We start from the raw sequence: 14,322 nt of genomic DNA, 5'->3' as shown, positions 1-14,322 counted from the left end.
GCAATGTAGCTGCCATCACCAGTGTGTGGATGACTGAATGTAGTGTAAAGCGCTTTGGGGTCCTTAGGGACTGAGTAAAGCGCTATACAAATGCAGGCCATTTACCATTTAATGCCCATATCATGAACACCATAGCAGACAAATTACTCACAACATACACATCCTCTTCTGAACATTTCATATTTGCAGTGATCAAAGATTCAAAGTGACCAAATTTATTAAAAGCAGCACTGCTCTGCAGCAGCCTCCTCTGTTTAACTCAACCCAACTGTCCTAACTTGGGTTAAAAAAATTAAAGCTATGATAAGAAAAAAGAGCAAAACAAAAGAAAGAAACACCAAATAAGAGGGAAAGATGGAAGCAAGAAGAAACTGACAGAGAGAGAAGGGCCGGGGCAGAAAGACAGAGGGGGCAGAACGAAGAAGGTAAAAAAGAAACGATCAGCAGTGGAAAAACAGCCACTGTGATGTGTTAGAGGACTGTAGGACAAAGCAGCGCTGGAGCTGAGCGCGCGAAAAAGTAAAATTCAAAACTCCAAGCACATTTCTAATGTAAACAAAGCACAACGAAGATATATTACCTCCTCTGCAGCAGGGACAACATTGACAAGCACCACTAGTTAAGCTGCATTTCCATGCCCTTATATATAAAATATGAATATGTATATGCTAAAATGTATCAAAAGTCGTTTATCAACTTGTATCTGCAGACGGGACTCACAAAACCAAACCCGACCAGTAAAACTGACGCTTCACAAAGATTTCTCTGGAAAACAAACAATCAGTCTAATCTCTGAGATTTTACTCTCTATGGAACATTTTATCTTGCAGCCTCCATCAAAAATGGTCACGGCAGTAAAGCAAGTCTTCAATATGAAATAATCAGCGGATGATTTTATTTGATTGTGTTTGTGGAGTTTTAGGAAACACATTTTTAGCACATAGAGGCAGAAAAGATGGACACAAACACACAGATCTGGGTCACAGCTCAGGGGGACTATGAAGTATTTCTCACCAACAGTGACCAGGACATAAAACCACATTGTGAGGAGGAGCAGGGAGGAGGGTAGGGAGGAGCGCTGGTGAGTCATGATACAACGGCTGCTCCTCGCTCCTCTCCCCCGCCAAGGAGGCCTGCAGGAGAAAGGGGAAGCGAAAAGGGCTGACAGAGAAAAGCAGGCTTCTCCTCATTTTCCTGTTTGTGTCGTTTTTGGACAAAGTAAGAAAAGTCAGCACGCACACACAAAGACAGACACACACCATCATGTGTCCAACTGGCTGCATGCACAGAGTGAGGACGTTAGAGGTCAAAGGCCGCAGCAGCCAAACCACCTGAGGCTCCTGCTGCACTCAGGTCATGTGGGACGATGAACAGAAAGATCCCCATGTGACTGACTTGTGAGCGCCGATGCTCTGTGACTGCAGAGCAGGTGGAGCTTCGCAAAATCCTGCACAGTTATTGAGAAAAAAATAATTCGATACATTCTGATCGTTTCAGGATTTCAAGGTCACCTTTCACAAGAACGAGCGAAGTCAGCAAATATTCTCCCCCAGCAGCTTACGCCAAAGTCACAAACAGAAAGCTGTTGTCAGTGGAGACAGCGAACAAATACCTGATACAGCGGTCTGCGGGTCAGTCTTGCTCGTGCTGTTGTTGATCCATCAAAAAAGAGCAAAGTTCTAACACACGGGTGTTAAAATCAATAAAAAGTTTTCATCCTCTACTTTGTAAAACTTCTCTCATTCCTGGTGAACCTGCCGTCACGCCCTTGCCTATTCCAGCCCACCTGCCACCAGTCAGCATTCAACCGATGCAAACATCATCCGCGTCCAGCAACATGCAGCTGGCAGCAGCTCTGTAGTTGGTGAAAACTACACGACGGTTATGGTGCCCGTAAAGAAATCTGTATGTACATCGAAACCTTCACAGAACCATAAATGACTGGTTAACCTGCCTGATAAAGCAAGCTGAACTTTGCTCAGGCCACGCTCACACCTGTGGGTCAGCTTTTGGTCACATCTCCGAGACTGAGAGAAAAATTTGTGGTGAAATAATGGAGAATAGCAGCCTGTAGTTTACTCTGAAGCAGCCTGTCAGTGATGCGGATTCACCACACACTCTGAAATGATGAAGATTCAGACTAGACAAGAGCAGCTCTTTGTTAAAATCTGCAAAGACGGAGTTTAAAATAGACGTAGCAGTTAAAGAACTTTACCTAAATGATGGGTTTAATCCTAAAAAGACGCCCTTAAAAGCAGAACCATCACTGAACCGGGTTTCTTTAACATTACAGCCGTGTGCTGCTTTGTGATGATTAACTCTGAGTATAAATGATCTGCAGATGTCTTTCATTGTTCCCACGAGGGTACCGGGTTTTTTCAGATTTTCAGACTGCATCAAAGGTGGTACGTATGTGTTATAGACAGTGTTGGTCAAGTTACTTGAAAAAAGTAATCAGTAACTAATTACTGCTTACTTCCCCAAAAAAGTAACATGATTACTTCTTTTCAAAAGTAATTAATTACTTAGTTACTTAGTTACTTCTTAAAAACACGATTTACAACCTGAATAGGTGATAAAGTGATAGATCTTTCAGCCCAATTCTACTTTTTCTGCATAATCCATCATACAAAATGTAATCAAATGGAAAAGTCTCTTTTTAAAACTTGTTTTATTAGTTTTAATCTTTTAACTTTATGCATCAAGCAAAATTTAATATGCAACATTCTCTGACTGGAAGAAATTAGTTTAATTTTAAACCTATTTTCTGCACATTCCAGCACATAAAATAAATATTTTTTGTGTTTACACTCAGTCTTTCAAATAGATGCAAGTAAAACACAGCAGAAAATAAATAAAGTCAAAGACTCAGCGGTCCTGTTGCTCTATTTTCACCTGTAAAGCAGGAGTGGGGCAGGCGGAGGTTTACCCTGGTGCAGGTGTGCCGCGGTCAGTGGAAGGATCCGTGAGTTTCTCTGTGAGTTTCCCATTACGTCGTAGCTACTCGGTGCTTGTTTGGAAGTTTAGGGGTTTTTTCGCTGTAAAAAGAAGTTTTCTTCCCACGCAGTGAGCAACGGACACTAATGTTTTTGTCACTTTTTATGGAATCAAACTCAAAGTAAGGTCAGTACTTCCACGCTTTAAACGCTGCACGCTCATACTCTCTCCCACAATCGATATATGATCCATTGTTGATCTGCACACAGCTGTTGTCACGAACGTCGCACTCGCTTACGTCACTGTCATGAGACATTCTCACAAAAAATCACGGTTTTAGTAACGCAGTAACGCAGCGTTCCTACGGGAAAGTAACGGTAATCTAATTACCGTTTTTGCAATGGTAATCCCTTACTTTACTCGTTACTCAAAAAAAGTAATCAGATTACAGTAACGTGTTACTGCCCATCTCTGGTTATAGATAAAATCCTGAAATCATATTCAGTTTCATAATGTTCAGTTCTTGACCTGTTGAACTATTAAACTGGGATGAACTTACTGTGCCAGAACATTATGATAACATTAAACTGGGAATGTTTTGGTCTTGATTTGTCTAATAAATTTCATCAGAGGGTTTTGATCTCGACTTTTAACTTGACTTGTGACTTGGCTCTGAAAGAATGCCCATGACTGTGGTCTGAATGAGGATTTGACTCTTGTTTCTTTTTATATCTACCCTCGATATGAGGCTAGAAGATGTTAGGGTTAGGTTTGTCACTTCGACCTCAGAGGGTTAAAGTCCCTCAGGTCACTTTGTTTGTAGTATCTCACTGTGAATCGCTTTCTCTGGATTGTTGGTCAGACGAATAAACAGTTAAAGGCACCAGCAGGACTCTGAAAATGTGTGGTCACGTTTAAACAATGAATCACTAAAACAAATGATTGACAGTAACAGGCAGGATGTAATTACAGTGATTGTGCGCGTGTGTGTGTGTGTGTGTGCGTGTGTGTGTGTGTGTGCGCGTGTGTTTTTCAGAGGGACAAGCACGTGTGGCCACTCACATGTCTGCATAAATCAGACTCGAGGAGGAATGTAAACGGCACGAAAACACATAAACACACATAAACATCACTGTGATGTGAGCGGCAAACAAAAGCTTCCTTATAAAAACGCTGGTGACAAGCACCCATTACCTTGGTAACGCGGGACAGTTTAAGAGCTGCAACTATGCAGAAGGAGAGGAAACTGCAGCTCATCGCCATCGAAGAACATCTGCCTTCAGATACAAGAGCAAACACTGATGGCATTCCTGGACTAAACATTACTGATAGATTTGTGAGGTTTGCTTTTATTTTTATGTGGATATTTGCGAGCATGAGACGCCGCCAAGTGTGGAAAACTGCAGTTCTTCCACTGGCCACTTGAGGCTGATTTGAAAAGAGAGTAACAGATTCCCACCCCCAAGTGAAAATGTCCAACTTTACTGCAGAAATAAAGATCTTTGCAGCCTGATTTAAAAAAAGGTCTTGTTCACTGTTGTTACCTGGACTAACAGGTGGATGCAACCTCACACCACAATGTAGATGTGACAATCAGTCTGTGAGGTTGGTGTAGTTTTTCTGGCTGCCATTATTTAGTTTTTAGTGCTATTTCTACAGGTTGCACCTCTAATTAAAATCTTTAGACTGTGTCAGAGTGAAAAATCATCTGAATAAATCCTGTGAGCAGCTCTTTGATTCACAGATATATCGAAGCAGTAGGCCTACTGCAGGCTTAGTGTCTCTGTGACCTCTGACCTTTACGTTTCTTCCAATGATACTTTGCAGACACAGCTGCAGTCTTTGTGTCACATGATTTGATTTGAGCGGGAAACATTTTTTCTCAGCGCCAGTCTGGTTTTCCAGGTTTAGTTCCTGACTGAAATTCCACAGCCCCTGGTTGAAGTCAGTAACCACGAAATGATGTTTTTATCCATGAAAAGATCAGACATATGTGAGAGCACGTCTGAAGCATCGCTGAATGAGACACATCGATTGTCTCCACCTCCTGAATCCCACATGGTCATCGGCCGGCATGTTTTCTGGTTTTTGGACTCTTAGTCAGAGAGGAGCCTGCAGTATATTTCCACCCAGCTGTGCAGATTCCTCGCCTCCCTCCTGTTTCCACTGACGCTTATAAAACCAAGCAGGTTTAATACGGTGGAATTTGATTGGTTGGGGTGACAGGAGGGAGGTTCGAGTCTGGCGGCTGTTTTAGGGGAGAGACTGCAATTGTGGCGGCCATAATTGTGGTTTCTGGAGGAAAGAAGACGTGATGAACAATGATGAGAATTAATAACAGAGAGCTGCTTGTCATTCTCTTGGTGATGGTTCTCTTCATCTCACCGCTTTAACGCATCTAGAATATTTTCTTCATTAAAGTAGTTTATTTGTCTCCGAGGACTTCACAGTGACATCAACAAATGAAAACCACAAATAATGGCTGTGACACAAATTAGATTAACAGATGAAGGCTTTAATAAGACTCAGAGTGGTTTTAAATCATCCATCAAAAGCAGACAAATGAAAATATGTCAAACACAATTACTCAGAGATATTACTAAAAGTTTTTTTATCTAGCCAACTAACAGTGTTAGCTGTAAAAATAAATAAATAATAATAGCGTGTTTTATTAAACATAAATTTAAAAAAGGCCGTCCAGCTGGAACCAGTACCGCTGGATACAGAAACAGTGAGATATTCATTCATTTTGTGTCAGAAAGAAAACCAATAAAAATGATATTTGGGTGTTTTACACCCTAAAGAACCTCCTCATTCAACATATTTTCTATTGCGTCACTTAAAACTAAAAATTTCTGAGAACAATCTGTCATGAATTTAAATTTCATCATATCAAAAAAAAGTGTTTCAAAAAATCTGTAAATATAAGAACTTTCTTTTGGAAAAAGCTAAGATGCTGTCACAGTTCTGTGGTTTCACTCAATGAAGATAAAAAGAAATACCTGATTTAAATGCACCTCTGGACCGCTTACATCACTTCGGCTAGCTTTAGATCGCTCCCTGGAAGCTCTCTTGTAACCACGGGCGTGGGAGTTTTGTAACTTCAACATGGACGCCAAACTCGAGAGCAAAACCCAAAATCAAAAGGTGCTCGGGTCATCATTGGATTTCCAGAGAGTGATCTGAAAATATCAGCCTTGCTGGAAGCAGTCGAGAAGTCCTCGTGGACAAATCCAGAGATCAGCTGGATTTAAGTTGGTTATGGATTTTAGTTTTTATGTGCACAGTTGCAGCAGTTTAGTTTATCATGAGAAATAACAGGAAAAGCAAAAAAATCCCATTCAGGAAAGTGATAACAGACTTTTATGTATTTGTTTAGATATTTTTTGCTGGAGAAATCAGCAGCTTTGGGAACGCGTCAGTGTCCACCTACCTGAAAGGGTGGAAGAAGCGGTAAGTGGTAGGAGATGATTGGTTGGTTGGATGGATTTGTCCTAAACAGTTATCAGAATATGTCTGTGAAGGTTCTCAGTCATCACGGTCATCGTAGTCTAAGGAGCTTGCAAAGAAAAGCGTCTGGACTTCTTTAAGTTGCTTGAAGACGTTTCACCTCTCATCCGAGAAGCTTCTTCCACTAGGTTTAAATCTGGGACTCTCCACCATTTGACCTTAGAACTGAAGAAGCTTCTCGGATGAGAGGTGAAACGTCTTCAAGCAACTTAAAGAAGTCCAGACGCTTTTCTTTGCAAGCTCCTTTGACAGTTATCAAAATAATTACTTCATGACTTCCTCAGCTTATTGTTTTAATGCCAAAGCATGAGGGACAGACAAAACATTTGACCTGAGAACTAAAGAAGCTTCTCGGATGAGAGGTGAAACGTCTTCAAGCAACTTAAAGAAGTCCAGATGCTTTTCTTTCCGAGCTCCTTAGACTACGATGACCTGGAGGACAGAGAACATTCACAGACAAATACTGCGAAAAAGTTACAATTCTGTGGGCTTATAAAACTTTGCTATAGATCTGAGCCAAATGGCTTCTAAAGATCCAACGAGCAATAAACCAAAGTTACCCAAAGTTTGCCGTGTTTCCCAACAAAGTATCACGAAACAGGCCGTTACAGAAGGAGAGGGCTGTGGAAGAGCATCGAGCCACGATGCCACTGTCTGCTCCTTTGTGCAAGGAGGAACAAAACATCCACTGCCACTGCAAAATGACCTCTCGTGGGCTACTTGTGTATATTTTGGACCAAGCTGTCAGAAACAAACTTAATGGAAAGCATGAGGGTCCGTGTCTTAGTGTTTTCACTAGTAGAATGAGATCGAGGGTACAAGCTTCTTTCTCAGACGGGTGGATGAGCTGAGCTCTCCCTTACTGACAGGGTGAGAGTTCATCATTTAGAAAGGGCTCAGGGTAGACCTGCTACTCCTCTGCATCAAAAAGAGCGAGCTGAGGCTGTCGCCTCCTGGGTGAGGTGTTCCAGCCGGGCATGTCCGCTGGGAGGAGGCCCCAGGGTCGACCCACCACATGCTGGAGAGAGACCTGGAATCAGACTGATGTTTCCCTGGATAAGCTGGAGGAGGTGCAGAGAGGGAGGTCTGGGCTTTTATAGGCTGGATGATTTATTATATGATTTTAAGTTTTATCGAAGTGGTTGTCATGAATCTTCCAATAATGCGTATTATTCATAATGCACTGCCTCAACCGCAACCTGTTCAGCTGGAGGTTTCTTCTTCTGGGGGGTTTTTCCTTCCCACTGTCCCAACTTCACCTTTTCCCAATACCTTTCAACACCAACACGTGTAATGAATCTGCTGAGAGACAGAAAAGCGAGCTACGTGAATGCAGAGGAAATTTTGGTTTAGTGATCAGTGGTCATGAGAATTTGCATAATTAAGATTAAGGAACTGACCTCCCAGCCCATTGTTCCCTCAGTGGGCTGGTTTCAGTCATTATGCAAATGTCCTGTTTATAAGATTGAAACCTGCAGTCAGCTGAGACTGAAGAAGTCACCTGGATGATGATGAAACGTTTCTCCCACAAAACGCTACGTCCAGATGAGCAGAATCAACTTTTGGAGATTTACTTACCTGGAGGATTGAGATGCATCGAGACGTTTGGTTTAGTGACTTAATAACTGCCCAAGGCTTCTGCTCGCTGGTCACAGAGATTTAGTGCCCAGCTGCAGTAAAGTCAGTGTGGTGTATTATCAAGCTAATGCTACTGAGTGTGAGTTTGATATACTTGCCTTGGAGGGGAAACGTGTAATGTTTTGCCAGAGGCTCTGATGTGTATGGTCCTTTTTCCTTCCTCAAAATTAGCTATCGCTGTGTTTACAGCAACAACTTTAGAACGCTGTCATGTTGAAGCTGTTATTGGTAAAAAGCAAACATTTGCACTGCTTGATCTTTTAAGGCCTGTTTATACTCCTTCAACTCCCCGTTTGTTTCCCCCGAATCTTTCCCTTATTTGATTTTTTTTTTTTTTTGCTCAATGTCTTGAAGTTCTTTTTGAAAAATATGAAAAATTACAAACTGTCCCAGAATCTGTAACGGGCTTCATGTGTAACACGAGACATGTTCATGTCTAACCCGCTTATAGGATTTTAAAGGCCACCGTAGCTCCAGTTGTTCCTGTTCAAAACTAAGATACAAAAGCCTTTTTGTACATTTTTATTATATTTTTATATAATACATATAATATTTTATATTACAAAAGAAATATGTTACAACATTTTTTGATATTTTTTGATACATTTTTAATAATTTAAACCTATCACTTTGCATGCATTTAACATTAATTGATCAAGTTCATAAAATCTGTGAATTTATAAGAGTAATAAATAATATATATACAATATATTTTCCATTATTAGTTTTCTGTAAATTTTGCCAATAAGGTCAAAACTCTGTGAAATTAAAGTTATTGTAACTGTTTTCAATAAATGTATTTTCAGAGTTGACTAATGCTTGTAGATATATGTTGCAAACATTATACTGTTTATAGTTTCATGGTGAAGCTATTCATGTATTTTTAAGTATAATTCTTATACTTTCATGCTTCGTCTACTTTATTTTTCACTCAGTGCATCAGATAGATGTGTTTATAGTGTTAAACTATCATTTAAATTAAAATGTGAGAAATTATGTTAAATGTGTAGCTTAAACTAATTAAATTAATCTCTTTAAATTAGTCTTTTTATGTGAAAAAAAAATCTGTCACAGCTTCTTTCCTGTGTACCTGTACGGTGCGGGGCCAGAATGAACTGCATGCCCAGGAAGTGAATCTGTCCGTGGCTGTTTCAGCAACGCTGTCTGACCAGCAGTCGGCCACAAAAAAAGAAAGAGAAGAAAGAAAAAGTCTAACACGGATCAAACAAAGGTCTGAGGATGGTTCCGCTGCCACTTCCTGTCACACAGACCTCTCTGTCCAGTCATGGGACTCATATGTGTGTGTGTGTGTTTGATATCATCCAGCGATAAAGGTCAGACTGTCTGTCACGCTGTCACCAGACTGTTTTCAATCTCACCGCTTTGCTGTTTGATCGACTGTCCGTTTAAAACCGAACGAGCTGTCTGTGTGCAAAGTTCAAATCTTGAGCTGTATTTGGAGGAATCTGTGTCTGCGTAAATTTGATCACTTAAATTCAGCTGAATTCACTTTGAGCAGCTGCTGTTTGCTCTGTGCAGAAAGAGCAAACAGACAACTTCTGAGCTTTATTTTTCTATGATTTCTGAGCACATGTTTACAGAAAAAATAAAACCACCCCTTCGGATCATGCTGCTCCTGTGCTTTTTTTTCTTACAGCAGACATGTGATGTTACTGGCTGCGTGTTAACTCTTTATTGGAGAAAAGACAAATCTTCCCTGACCTTTAATCAGTTTATTGCACCTGTTGAGGTCAAAGATGAAACACATCAGTGCTTTAACACCCCCCTGGACAAGGCTTAGAGACGGTGCAGGACTCAGTCTTCCCTCTTAGGAAGTCCATAAATGATCTTTGGATGGTTCCTTCAGTGCAAATGTTTGACTATTTTGGACCTTCTGAAAACAGAAAGTAGATTAAACAAATTTGGAGAAATTGTACATTATGTGTAGTGTTGCTGGCAACAACATCAGAAACCTTGACAGGTGAAGCCAGTAACTTTGATTATGTCCTTACAATTATATTATCGCGCACTGCACTGGAGACGTTTGCATTACTGTCACTCATTGTTTATGTGTGTTAGCAAAAACTCACTGGAACGTCTGCAGGTTGTTCAAAACAACGCAGCGAAGCTTCTGTACTCACATGTGACACTGTTGCTAACACAGTTTGGTTAATTTCATACTTGTTATGAATCTCTGTCTCTCTTCCACAGCATGTCTTTATCCTGTCTTCCTTCTCTCACCCCAACCGGTCGCAGCAGATGGCCCCGCCCCTCCCTGAGCCTGCTTCTGCTGGAGGTTTCTTCCTGTTAAAAGGGAGTTTTTCCCTCAGCTCTTCCCAGGAGGGTGGCACGGTTCCCCCCCTTTGGTGGTCCTCCTCGGGTCCTCGTACTCTGGGGCCTCTGGATATCTGGGGCCTGGATCTCCTCCATACCTGTTTCATGCCCTGGGGGACGGGGCTGTGGCTCCCCACACTCCCTAGCAGATCGTTACATGGAGAAACCTTTGGAATACAAGCATGCTGATCCACACAGGTGTGCACACAGGTGTACACACGGGTGTTCACAGACGCGGACTACACCTTTCTTGGCTGCTGCCTCAAAGCACATTGTGCACTGTTTATCTTGCGTGCTGCACAATATCGTTTATTATTTAGTATCTACTGTTATCTACTGCTAGCTAGTTTATTGTGATGGTGCTGTTTTTATTATGTTGCTCTTTTTTGTTTGTTTTCTCTTCTGGGTTTTTTTTCTCCATACAGGTGATCCAGGTGCTTTGTTTGTTTTTCTTTCTTTCTTCCCCCTTTCTCACCGTCTCTTTCTTTCATTCTTTCTCCCTGTCCTATCCCCCAGTCATGTCTGTCCCGTCTGTAGCAACCGAAAATAAAATAAAATAAATACATAATTATAATAAAGGTCAATCAAATGGACCAATATGGCAAGGCCATGATGATCCACTTGGTAAAGTAAATCCGCTTGGCATCTTTCTTGGCCTTAAGACAACAATTCTGATGGCTAAAGATCCAAACGGGACAAAAAAATAAATAAAAAAAATGTTGTTTTATGTGTGACTCCTCCCACCAGAGGATGGCTGTGGGTTTTTTCCCCTCTCTCTTAGGAGGTGGACACCTGGGCGTGCCTGCTGAGTAGCTGGGTGGAGTCTCTTCCTGTCCTGGGATTGGATAATTGGTTGATCACCTCCAGTACTTAACTACCGGATGACAGCCACCTGGCCCCCTCTCTACTAGCCTCCACCATCCAACAAAGAGCATGTGTTTTTGAGTCGTTGTTTCATAGAGTGTCTTTGCCCATTGATTTGCAAGTATAAGTGTGTGTGTGTGTGTGTGTGTGTGTGGGGGTAGTATCGTGTTAGTATCTTCGGCCGTTTTTGTTGATTGAGTTTTCTCCTGTTTTTCATTTAGGAAGTTTGGTAAGTGAATTGTCTTTTGTTTGGTTTTCATTTGTATAGGAAAGCGTAGGGACCATTAGGGAGTTTTGCTTGTTATTTTTGGCACTACTCACTGCTGAAGCAAATAAATGGCTGCTTAGCACTTTAAAAGATACGACTGTTTGTGTTCTTGCTTTGGTGGAGCGGGAGTGGGCCAATTTCTTGTTGCGTTCAATACACGCCTTGAACGTAGCACCACTGTCGCCAAAGTGCTTCTCACAGGGGGTCATATGATTGTTGGGTTTTTCTCTGTATGTGTTATTGTAGGGTCGACCTTACAGTATAAAGTGCCTTGATCTCTGTGCTAGGTGGTTACAACAGGACTTCCAGGGAGAAATCTGCAGACAGCTTTGGCAGGTGACATAGAGCACAGACAAGGCAAGCTCCTTAAAATAAAATAGTCACATCAGACATACTAAATTGTGTTTGTCTATAGATTTTACCCAGTGTTGGGGGAACTTTGTGTCAATACTAAAAAGGGGTCATACATTTATTTAATTTTATTTTCTTTTTTTGTCCTTTTTGCATTTTTTTTTTTATTCTTAGATTATTTTCTTTAAAACAGTTTGTGATTTCTGTCTGTGAAAAAAACCTGCACAAATAAATATGCAGTAAATGTTTGTCATCATTTCCTACTCAACATCTTTCTTAGTGACACTTATCATTTCATTTGCATCAGGCCATATTAGAACATTATAGATTATAAAACTGTAGGTAAGTATGTCATTTTACTGTGAAATGCCTACAGATACTGTATACGGTGCCGAAAGAACACGCGAACGATCTTTACACCTGTTGTTGAAGCTACATCATTTAAGCTCAATTATAGCAAGGAAACTTCTAACCTACTGGTTTACGCTGACACATGGTATCCTTCATGGATGACAGGATTTGCTTAAGTTTGTCAGTAAAATCATCTGATTTCTTTTGTTTATTGTGCCATCTTTGGACACAGGTTTTGTGTTTTCGCTTCGCTTCATTTTTGCCGATGACTTCTAGGGGCACAAATAATCTGACAAAGGCAAAGGGACACACAGATCTATATATAGATGACAAAAACACGGGGGTGCTTGTTACTAACACATATGAAAGTAATGAGGGTGGGACAGACAATCACGAAAGAGGGAAAGGAACAAAAACATGATGTCAAACCTCAAGGAGACGTCTGAGAAGAAAACAACCTTCACACTGAAACAGGAAGCAAACAAAAGACAATTAACGCGTGAGACTAACGCAGTGACAGAGACAAGGGAATCGGGAGGGAATGACTAAAAACTATTGAAGCATCAGTTCCAGGATTCCTGGATAGCCTGATATAAAACTGTTTGTTTGATTCAGCTCATTTATTTCTTGCAAAATCCCGGTGAAGACTAATCATCCATGCATCCAGCTCCAAAATACCCAACGTTAGCTTTCACATTTGTGACGTTTGATAAATATACAGAAAAATGCACACGATGCTTTTTGCTTTATAATTTTCTGTAGTCTTTCTTTGAAGTAACATTTAGAGCGTTACTTAATCCACCGTCTGTTTGGAAACACATGAACAAAAACAGCACAATCGATGTATTTGTGTAATAAAATTTATCAGGATCAGGTCCCACCCTGTCTCTAAGCCTCACATCCTGTTGCACATAATGAAAAGTAAAGTGCTTAGATACACAAACGCACCTCAGCCTGTTGTCTGTTCATGCTCTCAGTGAACCCTGAATTGTGACTCGGTTACTCATCACCTCCCAGTGTTTTTGGTGATTAAATCATTTTCAGCTGCTCCTTCCAACCTTCGCTGGAAACACACTTCCTGTGAAAGTCCTCTAGCCTGCCAGCTTCTCGGCAGGGCTCTGTTTGCCCTAAAACCAGTTTACAAACCACACAGCACAAACCAAGCTGTCAGTGTCCAGCTGAGCTTCGATTATTAACACACAGTCCCCAGAGCCTGCGGTGTTCGTTACAGCTGTTCTAGTGGCCCGCTTTAGTGAAGCTAACGTCCGTCCTGTGAGGCCGCAACAGAGTGATCGAGCTTAAAATGTCACTATATGGACAGCAACGTTAAGATGACATCATTACATGGAAATCTGTTCAGCTGCCCAGTAACAGTGAGTTACTGGAGTGATGTTGTCATCTACTGTACACTTGATGTTTGGCTGTTTATATAGACCGTGCGTAATCAACACCCAGCAAACATTTAGGGATTCACTCTCGTTTGAGTAATTATGTTTGAATTATACGTTTCAAAACAGAAACTTAAGCCAACATTTGGAAAATGAACTGGCCGTCTGTTCAGTGTCCTTAATGAACACGCACTGGAAGACCTTTCACGGCTGTCTAGCAAGTCCTGAAAGTTTTTTTTTTATGTTAATCAGGAAAGAAAAACATTGCAAGAGATAAAACTCAACAGCCTGGTCTGCTGGCAAAATATTAAATATACACAAAAAAGCCATGTGGCACTGCACATAGTGCTCCGATTACCACTGGAACCACCGTCACCTTCACCCTCCACATCCTCTCGAGCTCTTCTCTGAGCCCTTGGTATTTCTCCAGCTTCTCGTGTTCCTTCTTCCTGATGTTGCTGTCATTCGGAACCGCTACATCGATCACTACGGCCGTCTTCTTCTGTTTGTCTACCACCACTATGTCCGGTTGGTTAGCCACCACCATTTTGTCCGTCTGTATCTGGAAGTCCCACAGGATCTTAGCTCGATCTCCACCACCCTTGGGGGCGTCTCCCATTTTGACCTCGGGACTTCCAGGTTATACTCGGCACAGATGTTCCTGTACACTATGCCGGCCAC

Source organism: Simochromis diagramma, unplaced genomic scaffold, assembly GCF_900408965.1.
Source record: "Simochromis diagramma unplaced genomic scaffold, fSimDia1.1 OVJJ01000603.1, whole genome shotgun sequence".
NCBI classification, from domain to species: domain Eukaryota; kingdom Metazoa; phylum Chordata; class Actinopteri; order Cichliformes; family Cichlidae; genus Simochromis; species Simochromis diagramma.
Note: the sequence above shows the minus strand (reverse complement) of the source record.